The sequence below is a fragment of the Grammomys surdaster genome, unplaced genomic scaffold (genome assembly GCF_004785775.1).
Source record: "Grammomys surdaster isolate TR1022 unplaced genomic scaffold, NIH_TR_1.0 170, whole genome shotgun sequence".
Classification (NCBI taxonomy): domain Eukaryota; kingdom Metazoa; phylum Chordata; class Mammalia; order Rodentia; family Muridae; genus Grammomys; species Grammomys surdaster.
In genome coordinates, this window is record NW_021604618.1 from 7,449,682 (window position 1) to 7,465,456 (window position 15,775).

A 15,775-nucleotide genomic window follows, 5' to 3' on the forward strand; every position below is an offset into this window, starting at 1 on the left:
AACCTCTGACTCTAGCTGGTGTATTTTTTTTAAAGTCTGAGAACTGCCTAACATCCATCTCAACTCCATCTGCTCTTCTTACTTTCTCCTTTGTGAAAGCCACAAGCCACTTGCTGTCCACAATATGTCACCAACCTAATTAAGAAAAGTATAGAAAACAGTTTAAAGATTATTTTTAACCTTCCATTCCTCTTCATGTTTTTTTTTTCCTATATTGCATATTGTGATTTTTGAATCCTGGATTTTGAATCGTTTCCTCCAATTAACTTTCCAAAAAGAAGATTTTAAATTCTATAAAAATTATTTTCATCATGGTAGTTCTCATTTATAGATGTTCTACATGATTTAAGTTTAGCCACTGTCTTCTTTCGTTGTATTTAATATTAAATTTTACTTCTGTATCCACAAGTCATTATTTTCAGTCTTTTACCTATTTATTGATTATCGTAGTTTGTTTTCTAATGTGTATTGTGATTTTACTTATATGGTCATCAAAACATTGCTTAGATTGGGTGTAGGGGTATGGGGTACAAAATTCACCCATACATGTAACTCTAGTACTCAGGAACAGAATTGTGAGTACCAGGTCAGCCTGGGCTACATGGCAAGACCCTGTCTCAATAAATAGAGAAGGAGCCCAGAAAGATGGATTGACAGGGAAGGGCATTTCCCACAAAGCCTGACTATTTAGGTCCAGTAACCAGGACCTACATGGTGAACAGAGAGAACTGAGTCCTATCAGTTGTCTTCTGACTGCCACATACAAACCATGGCATGAGTCATACCCCTCCCCATTTCCTCCCCCTCCAGTGATAGATAGATAGATAGATAGATAGATAGATAGATAGATAGATAGATAGATAGAATATATTACCTATGGAAGATCAGTATATTATTCTGTCAAGTATTAATTAGGACTAACTCAGAAATCACCTCTGATACCATAGGTAGCACACATCTGAATTCAAGTAGTCGTGAATTCTTGTACTATGAATTTGTGTGGGAAATTATGTTTACTTCTACCCCATGCCAAAGCTGAGACATGCCTCTTCCCTCGCAACTCTCCCAGAGTGTGCCTTCTCTTCTTGGGTGTTATTTCACCAAAGGAATGGCCAGCCCTCTCCAGGCTTTCATTTCATGTGAGAATCTCTGTCCCTACGCCAACTCTCGAGCATTCTCAAGTCCTTGTCCACTTCTGCACTTGTTACAAGCACAGCTGTCAAAACAAACATGTTTGCACAACAATCTAGGTTATAGGTTATTAGAGAAGCTGCCAGCTGCCTTACCTGTGTATTTGTGTTCTAGCTAGAGGATGGGCATCTGAGGGGCTCCCTTCTCTCCTTATATTGCTTAAAAGAGGCTTATTAGATGTTGCACTAACATTAACTTCTTTTTCTTATTTCTTTCTCTTTTTTCCTTTTTATTATACTCTCCAACCTTTTATATCAATGAAAATAGAAATTCCAATAATATCCTTTGTCTTCCATGAACTTTAAATTCCCCAGTGAGTTGTCACCTCTCCTGAGGAATACTCGTTGTCCCACACCCTCCAGAAGGATAAGTTAGTCCATTGTCTCTGCTCATGTTCTTGGAACATATCACTAATAAAGCACTCTTGATTGTTCATTGCAGTCATTTGGCCCCTCCCACTATTCTACAAGAGTCTGGCAGAGAATCCCAATTACCATTCTATGTTTGGTGTTTAACACAATGCTCTATCACAAATCAAACACCTGAATATTTATTTGCATTTCAATAAAGGAATGAATAAAACATCTATGTTTGCAAAGTGAAGTACAAAACCATTAGGTATGCCCACGTCCAAACTAATGTCTACTCTTCCAGACTTAATCAATTAATTAATTTGTAGTTAAGGTATATGTTGTTTATTCACTCACTCATTCATTTATTTATTCACTGTCCAAGTCTTTCTGAGTGCTCATTACATGAAAAACTGCCTTGTTGAGCAATAGGTATATGTGTACATACACATAGGCAAATGGGAGCTAGGCTAACAAGAAAAAAATGCCATAGATTATTTAATTACATTGTTCTGATCATTAGGAAGATGGTATTAAATCCCTATAAGATACTAAACTAACCACTGAATGAGCTTGGGAACAGCATCCTAGCAAACAGAACAGTCATAGGAAAGCCTAGGCAAGAAGAGTGGGAGTTACCCACTCTTCCGTCTCTGCAACACCACCATTGGAGCTATCATTCTCTGTAATAATTCCTGGGCCCACTCTTCTCTCTGCCCAGGCTTTTTTGTCCCTATCTTTTTCAAATGTTCCACTCTCAAGGTCTCACTTCTTTTCCAAAGGCCTTATACGAGGACATGTCCTTGGTTTGGAATTTTAGTCCTCTTTATATCTGCATTATGGCTTCGATCTCACTAGTCAACTAACCGGGTGTGTGAGCTATGTGAGGTCAATGTACTGTAATCAACTCAATAAGAGCCTGCCGTGTAGAATCTCAATTTGGCCACAATTTACTTGAGTGGCAAAGTTACAACCAGATTGTGCCAGAGGAGAAACCGCAAGGACGTCAGAGAAAAGCTTCAAACTGGTTTACCAAGAGAAGAGGTTTTGAAGAATCATCCATGCCAAACCACAAGCTCACAGGGCTTTGGACCGATAGCCAAAGCCTGAGACCTTTTCAAGCTTCCTTCACACTGCCAGCCCACTCATCTGGCATGAAATGAAATGCCTTGCAATGCGCACTGGATCCATTCGTGCCGAATAACTCCATCCAGACCTGTGGATCGGATGCTAGTGTGATAGGACTAACTTCTTACCTACTTGTTCAATAATGAATTGGTTCCAAAGGACATCTGCTTCAAACTGTGGTAGGTTACAGAACCAAGAGTCTCAGATATAAGGACACACAAGTGATCTCAGAGAGAAAGTCAAAATGGAAGCCCACATCCATACTCTTAATATTTAATATGAAAAAGGAAAGCATACCTACTGTTGATAAAATACATGTGTCCTCCTACTGTAGGAAGTATACCTGAGAAGGAAAAGAGAGAGAGGGGTCAGAATGCTGCATGATGGCTCAGAACCTACCCCTGCCATTCTCTAGGACCCTCTTCCTGCTTCTTCTCTATAGCCTGCACCAGCAGCATCTTGCAGACATGTATGCATAGATTTGCTAGCCCATGCATCCAAGGCCCATTATGTGTCTACCATTGACCCACTTTCCCCAGAGGTGCAGTCCATCCTCAGGAACATGGACTCAGGGGGATGGTCTCTAATGACTCCTAATGAAATTTTAAAACCATTTGAGCAGAGGATTAAGATGGCTGGAATCATGACTTTAAACACAGAATATGAGCTCTAGGTGATTCCCTTCCTTTGGTACCATGCACCTTTCACCTTACAACAAAGGTCATAATCAAAAGAAAGACTAGAATAAAACCTTATCAGGATCTAGAAGCAACATTATGGGAAGGGGCTGTTTCCCTTGCATCCTGCAGAGAGGTAATAAGGAAGAACCCGGCTTCAAGTGCCTTAAGGTAGTAAAGGTAAGTGGTCCCTGTGCTGTCCTCCTGTCTATGTGCTGATAGACAAAGATCACCATCTTTCACTCGATTCCAGATGATGCTCTTCTGCCAGTAGGGAGGAGACCCAAGTAGTATTGATGGTTAGAAGTGGCATTTTGTTCTGAATGATTCCTAAGTGCACACTCCTAATAACATTTCTGCTCACTCCACTTTAAACCTCATGATGAGTTCATCACATCTGTAGGCTGAAATCCAACGTCATTAGGAGTATTCTGAAATTCTTGTCAGTTTTGCTAAAGCTCATTTTTGCCATCTTACTAGAATTTCCTACTCTTCAACAACCAAAATGCTTTATGAAACTTTACCATGATTGTCCATGAAATTTCAAATTGTGAAACACAGCAGCCTTACTGAATATAGCAAAAACTGAAAAATATCAGCCTCTGACCCAGAAATTCCATTTTTAGAGATCTGTCCTAAGGAAATAATTAAGAGAGAAAAATGAAGGTTTTGATAGCAGAATGTTCTTTACTGTGTTATTTAGAACAACCTACTGACTTGTGGAGAGAAGCCTTCAGCGAGCAGTTACTTGGATTATTCCTTTTGCAGAATGTAAGCCCCATGTAAAGAGTTGGCCATGAGACAGTGCAACTGATCACCTATCTGCACCTCTGTATTCCCATTGCATTTTGGCTAAATCCCTTCCAGCTCACTGTGGAAGTGTTGGTACTGGGTTTTCTATTTGCTTTTATTTCTTCTTCCTCAGAAGATTGTAAGTTCTTTGGGTAGAGGCTCTTTGTTTATAATTTATTGGGTTTGTTTTTTAGGTATTGAAGTTGATTCTTTTTCTTTGGGGCGGTTGTTCTTTTGGACTGGGTTTTGGTATGTTGTCCAGGCTATCCTCAAACCTTCTAGGTTCATTTATCTCCTTGCTTCAGCCTCTTCAAGAATTGGAACTTTAGTGGCCACCACCATGCCCAACAAGAGACCTCTGCCTATGTATCCTCATGTCAACCTCATTCTCAGTTCTCACTGTCAGCTGATGACCCTGCTTGGAAGAGAACTCCTCATTTTCCTGCTGTCTCTATCCACCCACACTTTTAGGGAGTCTCTTCCTCTCCTCCCAGTCCTACCCTCGCAAATCCCTCCTTCATTACCCCATCTCCTTCTCCTCAGAGAAGGGGGAGATCCCCTTGAGTACCACACCATCCTAGGATATCGAGTCCCAGCAGGACTCCTCTTCCACTGGGGCCCAACCAGGCTGTTCAGTTAGGAAGAGGGGAGTCCAACAGCAAACAACAGAGTCAAAGACAGTCCCTGCTCCAATTATTAGGGGGAGCATATGAATACTAAGCTGTGAATCTGCTCTAAATATGTGGGAGGCCTAGGTCCAGCCGCTGTATGCTTTTTGGTTGATGGTCTAGTCTCTGTGAGCCCCCATGAGCCCAAGTTAATTGATTCTGTAGGTCTTCATGTGGTGTCCTCAGTTCTATCCCCTCTCTTCTACAAGACTCTCTGAGCTCTGCCTGATGTTTGTCTGTGGGTCTCTGCATCTGTCTCCGTTGCTGAGTGAAGCCTCTCAGGAAACAGTTATGCTAGGCTCCTGTCTGTAAGCATAGCAAAGTATCACTAATAGTATCAAGGGTTTAGCCACCTACATTTAAGCCTGCAAGCTTAAATGCCTGCCTTACTTCTTGATCTGAGTAACAGTAAGTCCTTCATTTATACCACCACCAGCCCATCCTACCTCACCACTGCAAAAACACATTCAGTAATCCTTCCCTTCCTCTCCTATATTGCCAACTTTGTCCTCTGATGGCCATTGCCATCAGTTTGTAAGAAATAAATCTTTACGTTCCATTTTCAGTATAGAATGTGCTTAGAGCTCATCTCTGAATCACAGGTAAGCCAGAGGCACTCAGCTGGCACCTGAGCAGCCTGGATGCTTCTCAGTTCAGCTTAGGGTTGAAGAGTCACAGGCAGTCTGGTACGTGACCAAACACACATTCAGAAAGTGAGTGAATATTGAGCCCCAGGATATACATTAGATAAAGCTTGGCATCTAGAACAAATAAAACAGGGAATTTAGGGAGGGACAATATAAGACACTGTGAAGACTGTTCCTCCCTCGAGAACTCAGCCAATGGGAAACTGAGGAGCCTTATTTGCCTTTTCTCTAAGCTAACACCTGACTTTGTAAGATCAAAACCAAACGAACAAACATCCTCTCTTTTGCTTCTCTGAGTCTCTGGTACTCTTATGAAGTAAGGGTCATTGTTTCTCACACATTTTTAATATATTGTTTGTCTTCTGGACTTAACATTCACCTCTGGTCACTAGCCTACATTCTCCTTTGCTGACGAGACAGACACAACTGTGTCAGACTCTCTTCCTAACTGCTCCCTTGTTCCATATAGAGGTCTCCAGTGATCACCATGTTGCTACCCCAGTGTTTGGTTGCTCTTTCTTGCCTCTCTAGCAGTGCTTCATGCACATGGTCACTATCCTATGTGAGCATCTAGTTTGCCTGGTTTTCCTCTGACTTCTCTGGTCAGTCCTTCCCAGTTTCCTTCCCTGAATTTTCCTGATCAGCCCCACAAGCTTGCAAAGACCACACACTTGGGACTTTTTTCTCAGATCCTGTTTATTTATAATCACTCTGAAAACTGTCTCATCTAGTTTTAGAACATTCAGTATCAATTCTGCCTTGACAAATCTGTGTAGTAGCTCATACCTTTATGACCCCAGACTTGTGTAAAACACAACTTATCTACCATCTCTGTTTGAATGTTCAGTGGGCATCTTAACCTGCCTCAATGTTCCGTGATTATCTAGATGGTTTTCCCCTTAAAGTGAATTTATTTATTTATTTTAGCTTACACAAAGCAATTTATTAACAGAAAGTAATCTGAGAAGTCTGTTCACAGATGGTGACCATGACAGCATCCCTTCCTTTGAGTGCTGTCAGATTGAGGTGATGGCCTTAATTTATGCCATTTTCATCCCTGAGTAAGCAGAAGCTCCAAGAGCTGACTGGGCTTCCAGGTCCAGGGCTCTTGGTCCTGTTTCCTTCTGAGGGCCAGCATTTGATATCCAGGGAAGCGATGCTCACTCAGCTCCTTGAACCTCTGGGACGTATCATGGACTGCATGATATGCATATGGAGAGGCTGCGTATGGAGAGGACTTGTCTCAGGCAGCTTTTACCTTCAGATCACCAGTCACAGCAGATGGTTTCCTTGACATAAAAATTGGTAACATGGGCAAAGATGTCACCGAAGGATGCAAAGATGAAGTGGACAGCAAATACATTCTCTCCTTCAGCCATTTGAGGTCCAAAGCTGATGTTTCCCTTCTTTTTCTTCTCCTTTTGAGGTACCATTTCTATGCATCATCTCCAGGCTCCTCCACTGGGTCAAAGTGACTTTATATACAATATAATATACAGAGTTTAAAAGTATCCTTCTCACATGATAGTTACTTAATACAATATAGTTTAAGTAGCTTTTAATACAGAGAACATTTCTGTTTCAGATAGTCCTAAGAAACTAGTCCAATCCTTGCCTACCTACAGGGTAGTGTGTTACTCACCATGGTTTCTCAATAGCCCTCAAGCTTTGTATGTGTTCTGAGAGTCTAGTGTTTTTCATAACTGCTCTGCATCTTCCAAGTTGTTTGCATTTCTGTGTGCATTTCAGAATTCTTTTATTAATTTCTACTGAAAATTATGTTGAGATTGTGACTAGGATTGCATTGAATGTATACAGGAAGTTAATTTGGAAAGGATGGGACCTGATTAATATTGAGTTTTACACTTACAATGTCTCCTGCTTCATCGGTGTCATGGAGTTTTCAGGGTGGGGGTCTTCCATGCCTTTCACTAAAATCAATACTAAGTAGCCCACATTCATTCCTGATACTGTTAATAAAATCACTGTGAAAATGTGCGATGGCTGGCTTTTGTCAGCTGTACCCAGGTTAGAGTCATCTGGGAAAGGAGAACACCAGCTGAGGAGCTGCCTCTGTCTGACTGGCCTGTGACATGTCTGTTGGACATTTTCACTGGTCCACGTTTGCGCTTTAGGAGTTGATATGCGGCCAGCTTCACGAGGAACCCCAGCAGCCCCAAAGGTTAAAGACCATTACAACAGGTCCAGAACAACCTGAGAAGGTGAACTATAAACAGAGGTAAAAGAAAATACAGTGAGACAATACTAGAGGCAAAATGAAGTTAAAAGTCTATTCAATTACCTTAAAAGAAACCATGCCAGGAAAGGGGGAAGGGGGCCAGTAAAAACATGGTATAGACATAAAAAGACCACAAAATAAACTCAAATACAGTGATTACATGTCAATGGGGTAGCCCAAACACAGAGTCTGGAAGGCAGAGGTTTTCAGTCTTCAGAATGCATAAAAAAATAAGAAATGGCATTGAGTTATAGATACAAGATGGCACCCATTGAATATTATAGAAACTATCAGTGTCTATAGACTTGGAACTTAAGTCCAAATGGAAACTAACCCCTTCTTTTTTTATTATTTTTATGTATTTATTTTTATTTATTCGCTTTACATCCCAATCACTGCTCTCCTGCTAGTCACCCCCTTTCCACAATTCTTTCTCCCATTCCCATCCTCTTCTCTGAGAGGGTAGAACTCACCCACCCCTGGTATCCACCCCCAACATGGCACTTCAAGTCTCTGTAAAACTAGAATCACCCTCTCCCACTGAGGCCAGATAACGCATCCCAGCTAGGAAAACATATCCACAGACAGGCAACAACTTTTGGAATAGCCCTGTTCCAGTTGTTCAAGACCTACATGAAGACCTAGCTGTATATCTACTTCATATTTCGGGATGCCTAGGTCTAGCCCATATATGCACTTTGATTGGTGGTTTAGTCTCTGAGAATCCCAAGGATCCAGGTTAGTAGACTCTGTTGGTTTTTCTGTGGAGTTCCTACCCTCTTCGGGCCTCAATCCTTCTTCCAACTCTTCCATAAGAGGCCCTAAGCTCCATCCACTGTTTGGCTGTGGGTGTGTGCATCCCTCTGAGTCAGCTGCTGGGTGAAGCCTCTCAGAGGACAGCCATGCTAGACTCCTGTCTGCAAGCATAATAAAGTATCATTTATAGTGTCAGGGATTGGTACTCACCCATGGAATGGGTCTCTAGTTGGGCCAGTTATTGTTTGGCCATTCCCTCAGTCTCTGCTCCATTCCCCATGCCTACATTTTTTGTAAACAGGATAATTTTGGGTCCAGAGTTTTGTGGGTGGGTTGGTTGTCCCTATCACCAAGGTTGTCCCTTTTGGGCTTCCTGCCTGGCTACAGGAGGTAGTCTCTTCAGGTTCCATATCCCCAATGCTATGAATCACAGCTAAAGTCGCTGCCATTGATTCTTGGGAGCCACCCCTCTCCCAGATCTCTGGCACATCTTTGAGATGTCTCCTACCTCCCCACCTCTCCCAGTTGCAAATTTCCATTCATTCTCATAACCATCTGGCCATCTTTCCAGTCCTTCCCTACACCTGGTCCTGAAACTCCCCACCCATTTCTCTCTTTATCACCTCTTCCATCCAGTTCCCTCCTTCCTTCTGCCTCCTATGACTATTTTATTTCCCCTTCTAAGTGAGATTCAAGCATTATTGCTTGGACCTTCCTTCTTGTTTAGCTTCTTTGTATCTGTGGAGTGTAGCATCGGTATCCTGTATTTTATGGCTAAAATCCACTTATAAGTGAGTACATACCATGCATGCCCTTTTGGGTCTGGGTTACCTCACTCAACATGATATTCTCAAGTTCCATCCATTGGCCTGCAAAATTCATGATGTCTTTGTTCTTAATAGCTGAATAGTATTCCACTGTGTATATGTACCACATTTACTTTATCTATTCTTCAGTTGAGGGGTATCTGGGTTGTTTCCAGTTTCTGGCTATTACAAATAAAGCTGCTATGAACATAGTTGAGCAAGTGTCCCTGTGGTATAGTAGGGCATCTTTTGTGTATACTCCAAGGAGTAGTATATTTGGGTCTTGAGGTAGAACTATTCCCAGTTTTTTGAGAAACTGGCTAAATTGATTTCCAAAGTGATTGTACAAGTTTGCACTCCTCCCAGCAATGGAAAAGTGTCCCCCTTGCACCATGCCAACATGGGCTGTCTCTTGAGTTTTTGATCTTAGCCATTCTGACTAGTGTAAAATAGAATCTCAGAGTTGTTTTTGATTTGCGTTTCCCTAGTGACTAAGGTCTTTGAACCTTTCTTTAAAGTCTCCTCAGCCATTGAAGATTCCTCTGTTGAGAATTCTGTTTGGCTCTGTATCCTATTTTTTAATTGGGCTATTTGGGTTGTTGGTGTCTAACTTCTTCAGTTCATTATAAATTTTGGATATTAGCCTTCCGTCAGATGAAGGATGGGTGAAGATCCTTTCCCAATCTGTAGGCTGCCATTTTGTTCTTTGCCTTACAGAAGCTTTTCAGTTTCATGAGGTGCCATTTAACAATTGTTGATCTTAGAGCCTGAGCCATTGGTGTTCTGTTAAGGTAGTTGTCTCCTGTACCAATGAGTTCAAGGATATTCCCCACTTTTCTATTAGATTTAGTGTATCCAGTTTTACATCTTTGATCCACTTGGACTTGAGTTTTATGCAGGATGATAGATATGGATCTATTTGCATTCTTCTACATTCAGACATCCAGTTAGACCTCCACCATTTGTTGAAGATGCTTTCTTTTTCCATTGTATGGTTTTGCTTTCTTTGTCAAAAATCAAGTGTCTATAGGTGTGTGGGTTTATATCTATGGCCCCTTCTTTAAATGGCGTGTGCATGCCCAGAAACCAACTCATGGGATGCTGCAATCTCATTGGAGTCTCATTCTGCCCTCCCCAAAGTCCTCCCCAATCCTCATGATCCCCATCAAAAGAATTCAGAGCATAGTGAAATGGGCAGAGTCTATTACAAGGTTTTTGGTAGAGAGCAGTATAGGCCTACTTCAGATTCTTGTAGTAATAGGGATTGACTGGAAGAAAATGTCTCTGTTGAGTATTTCAACCACATGTAGGTATGTTCTGTGTAGTTGGAGACTTTTCTCCTACTGTGCTCAAATACATGACAAGAAGCCATTCGTGGGAGAAGGTTCTATGGTACATACAGCTCATTTTAGTGGAAGGCTTAGCAGCAGAAACCAGAGGCAGCTGCTTACATTGTGCCTACAGTCAGGAAGCAGAAGTTTGAATGCATGGGCTCAACTCCCTTTGTTTTTCTCTAGTCAGGAAGCCCAGTCCATAGAACTGTCCACAGTTAAGTCAGGTCTGCTCCATCTCAGCTAACCCACTCTAGAAGCTCTCTCACAAACATACCCAGATTTTTTTCTCTTATTCTAGTTCTAAATCCATTACCTTGGCAGTCAAGATCAATCCTCAGAGACCTTCCTTTCCTGGAGAAACTGGAATCTGGGAAACTCCCTCCTCCAAATGGCTGGAACTATGGTTAAGACAGAGAGCCTAAAAACCTAGTACTGTGTTTCTAGTAACAGACATGTTAAAGAGAAAGGTGGGGCAGGTCTGTTAAGAAACAAAAGTTGTGTATTACAGTTAAAACACAAAATATGCAGAGCAAAGAAAATATGTTGAAAGCTGCAAGGGAGAAATACTAACATAGTAACAGGTAGGTCTGTACTGAGACAGAACAGTAGCATTTTTGTTACTTACTATGTCATTAAAAATATGAAGAACTATTGATAAAAGCTCTGGGTAGCTATAAAGAGAAATTAGAGAATTAGAGAAATTTCTTCAAACTAATAAGACAAAGAAAATTGCTGTCAAGATAGAAATCTTATATTCAGTGACATATATTCAATAGTGAGGGTAAAGTCAAAACACTTCTACACATAATTGTACAGGTACCCAAAGAATCAGCAAAGGATATATTTAAATGGAATCTCAGGCAGGAATCTAAATATTAGGCAGAACAAAGAAGTAATTTCAGACAGGAATCTAAATTTTAGACTAGAACAAGGAAGTAGTCCTCACACATGAAAATGACCTTGGGCTAGGATAGGGAAGTAGGCTCAGATACTTTGGTCATCTTGATAAGCCTTTAGAAACAGTGATCATGGAAGTGTTCAATGTAACCGGGTTTAATGCCTTGCTTTTTCTTTGACTATTTGTGTTTATTGTATTGCTTGTTCCTTGACTACTTGCATCTATTGTATTGCTAGACCCTCAACCTAGAACTGACCTTAATACATGCATGTAATCAAAATGGTATAAAAGCATAAAGGAGGAGGGAGTATAGGATAGGAGGTTCTAGGGAGGGGAAATGGGAAAGGGGGATGACATCTGTATTGTAAATAAATAAAATATCCAATAAAAAATTAAAAAAAATAAAATTACTAAAACTCATGTAATAACAACAAAAAAAAGAAAAAAAGAAAAAAGAAAAAAAGAAAAATAAAGTGAACCCAAAATATGTGATCTTGGCTCCACAGTGAGTTCAAGCCTAGGCTATATACTACAGACAGACAGACAGACAGACAGACAGAAGCAGGAAAGGAAGAAAGGAAGAAAGGAAGAAAGGAAGAAAGAAAGAAAGAAAGAAAGAAAGAAGGAAAGAAAGAAAGAAAGGAAGGAAGGAAGAAAGAAAGAAAGAAAGAAAGAAAGAAAGAAAGAAAGAAAGAAAGAAAGAAAGAGGGGAGGGAGGAAGGAAGAGGGAGAGAGAAAAGAAAGAGAAAGAAAGGAGAAAGACAGAAAGATCTTTAATGAATCTTTTTGGTTTTTTGAGACAGGGTTTCTCTGTGTAGCCCTGGCTGTCCTGGAATTCACTCTGTAGACCAGGCTGGCCTCGAACTCAGAAGTCCGCCTGCCTCTGCCTCCCAAGTGCTGGGGTTAAAGGAGTGTTCCACCAACTGCCTGGTTAATAAATCTTTAGGATCTTTAAGAATGAAAATCTTTCATCCTTTAATGAACACAGAAGTGTGTAAAATGTCAATAAATTTAATTAACTAATAAATTATTTTAAGCCACATTTGTTAAAAGATAAGGCTCAAATGGCATAAACAAGATAAATATACAGTGCACAGACTTAACATTCTGAGTTCTGTGTCTTCTATAGGAATATGTCAGCATATGACGTGTTTACTAACATTAGACTTCACTGGGAAATATATTAAGTACAACTAACAAATCACACATCTCTTCAAATGTCTTCTGTCTCTTGTAAAAGGACCTTTGGAATAATTATACTTCTAATACATTCTAGTCAGCTGTCATTGCTGTGGCAAAATATCTGATGAAATATTTTAAAGACGGTGTTGCTTATTTTTGCTCAATTTCAGAGCTCCCCCACCAACAAGGTCAGTATCCCAGCTTCGGGCCCTCTTTCTAAGGAGGGTGTGGAGGAGCAGAGCTGCTGACTTCTTGGACAGGACCAAACAGTGAGAGAAGATGGGGTCAGAGTTCCCATAGAAATCCTTTATCCCTCCTTGCCCACTGGAAAGTCTGGATAAATTTAAAGCCAAAATTAAAAACGATTTTTTAAAAATTGTAAAATAGGACCAAATATCCTCATGAGCTCAGCCTTGTAACATCTTTTTCTAAAACACCATGTGAGAGAAAAAAATCATAAAGAAACTATTGATTGATTTATATATGCTGCAATTAATATCTTCTGCAAAGCAAAAGAGATAGATCTTCCACAAAACGAAAGGCATACCAAGTCCTTCGTGTAGACACTTGCAAACTGTACAATCAGACAAGGTCCCTGACACATACATAGCAGAGGACTGACTGCCTCAGGCAGGAGAAGATGCCCCTGTAGAGACCTGATGCCCCAGAGAAGAGGGATGCTGGGGGGTGGGCACCCTCTCAGAGGTTAAGGGGAGGGAGAGATGGGGTGAAGAACTCTGGGAAGGAGACCAGGAGGGGGCAACATTTCAGATATAAATAAATAAAATAATTAATTAATTTAAAAAAGAAAAAGAATCCAGAAAAGAAAAGGTCAAGGTTCGAGCACTGGTCCTCTCTTAGCACATGGGTTTACTTTAGTTTTGTTTTTTTGTTTTCAGAGTTGTTTTTTTTTTAATCTGCCTCCAGATTTTTTTCCTTTAATTCTCCCTTGTTGTTCAGAAAGGCCAATTCATTTCTATTTTTTCTGAAAGCAGAACAATTAAGCCTTTTCTTCCTGTGGGGTGTGGTTAGCACACATTCCTTTAGTAATAACAAGGGATGGAAGTCAACAAAATTGAATTTATTTTCTCCACTCATCAGTTAGATTTGGTGGAAAGTGATTTTGGGGACTATGACGATAACAATCTCAGGAAGGTCCTGACATGTGTGGACACGACCTCGCCCATGGTACTTTCCAGGGTTTAGATGGGAACCAGTTTCTGGCTATGTCACCACCCCAGAAGAAGTGAGAGGTGTTGCTCCAGGCAGCCTTCAGCACAGCATCCAGCTGAGAGTCCCTGCCCAACGGTGAGATGGTTTCTGAAACTCATGAGATCAGCAGCTTTTTGTGATACCATGAGTCATCCCCAGGGCGATGATTTCCAGGAGCTGAGGAGTGCCTTGAAGTGCTGGCTTCACCAGATGTTCTGGCATCGCCAACCCCAAGTGCCAAAGCTGGCCCAGGGCCAGGGATCACAAGGTCACCAACAGCCAAAATTTCCCTTGGGTTTCAGGTACACAATTAATGCTATCCAATTAAAATTTCAACTGGATATATTTTAGGAACTGGATTATTGGAAATGTATATTGACCCACAAGTGTCCAAGTCATTGACTTTAGAGCATATTAAAAACAAATAATAAAATTTTTGATATGGGATCAGAAACAAAGTAGCCAACAAAACAGAAGTTGACAGGAAGAGATTAGCAGATGACAATAATAAACTGACCACTGATTTGCTGAGGGCAACAAAAGTCAGTGGGAAATAAGGAAAGTCTAAGATGAAGAAAATTAGCTCCCTATCTAACTACACAAACAAGGGTGGACTTAAGACCAAGTTACATGTGAATGTAAATGGAGAAAGCAAATAAAAGAAAATTTAAATATAACTTCTTAGTTGTACCCTGTGACAGAGGGAGAGGGAGGGAGGGAGAGAGGGAGGGAGGGAGGGAAGGAAGGAAGGAAGGAAGGAAGGAAGGAAGGAAGGAAGGAAGGAAGGAAGGAAGGAAGGAAGGAAGGAAGGGAAGGCAGTTGAAGGGAAGAAAAGCAAAGGGAAGGGAGGGGAAGGGAGAAGGAAGGGATGAGAGAGAAGGGTGTAGGTAAGGATAAGGAGTCAGAGACCCCTTTTGCTCTCTGAGGAGGGGGCAAAACCCTGTAATTCCTCACACCTGGTCATATTCCCCAAATAAAGTCTTTACAAATCCAAGAAGAGACTGTGTACAAAGTGTTTACTCTTTTTACAGAGCATTGACTACAGCCAGCATTTCTATTGAAGGAGAAAGAGGCAGCTGATGAGAGCACCAGACCTGGGGCACTGTGTGGTAATGGGCAGTGGCAGCCTTGATGTAAATAGCAGTCTGAGGGCCTCTCACAGAAGTCTCTATGGGAAAAGTAAATAGATTGAGATGCACAGTCAAATAAAATTTGCATATAATTGACATAAAGCACATGGACCGAAGTATATATTCAAATGACATATTAATGAAAAATCTAGTTCTGTGCTGGACATGCTGGTATATGCCTCTAATCTAGCACACGCAGGAGGATTTCAAATTCCAGGTTGTTTGGGGCCCTATAGTTAAGACCCTGCATCAAAATTAAGAAAATAAATGGGTACAACATAGTGGGTTACTTTTTTAAAGGACTGAAATGTGAGTCACAAGAATAAATACATATGGTTCATAAGCGTGGGTGTGGATATGGGAGTGAGTATGAAAAAGAAAAACAACACTGAGCAAAATAGAGAGAAGGAATACTTTAGGAACCAAATGAAGCCTTCTTCAGAAACCGTAGAGCAGGATTAGCTCTGCCAATGAGCAGACGATTGTCCTCGGTGTGTTCACTGTTTTGTTTGGAAGAGGATGCTGCACATTTCAGTGAACCCTCACCTGCACTTTTAGTCACATGGTGAGTATAAAGATTGGTATATAGATGCTTTTGTTAAGTCTTCACGGAGTATAGTAAAACAGAATGTAGAGAGACCAAGATCACTGTTTCTTTTTCTCAAGACTGACGTCCCCACAGTCCATCTGGGAGGGTACTAACTCATGCAACAAAAGTCTGATCATCATTCTTAGGCATCACATCACTACAGAAAACAGGAATAG

General features: G+C 40.9%; 1 pseudogene; it reads right to left on the reverse strand.

Annotated features, from left to right (window-relative positions):
* Positions 1-6,426: 6,426 nt before the first annotated feature.
* On the reverse strand, positions 6,427-6,886 carry LOC114620718 (annotated as a pseudogene).
* Positions 6,887-15,775: the final 8,889 nt, after the last annotated feature.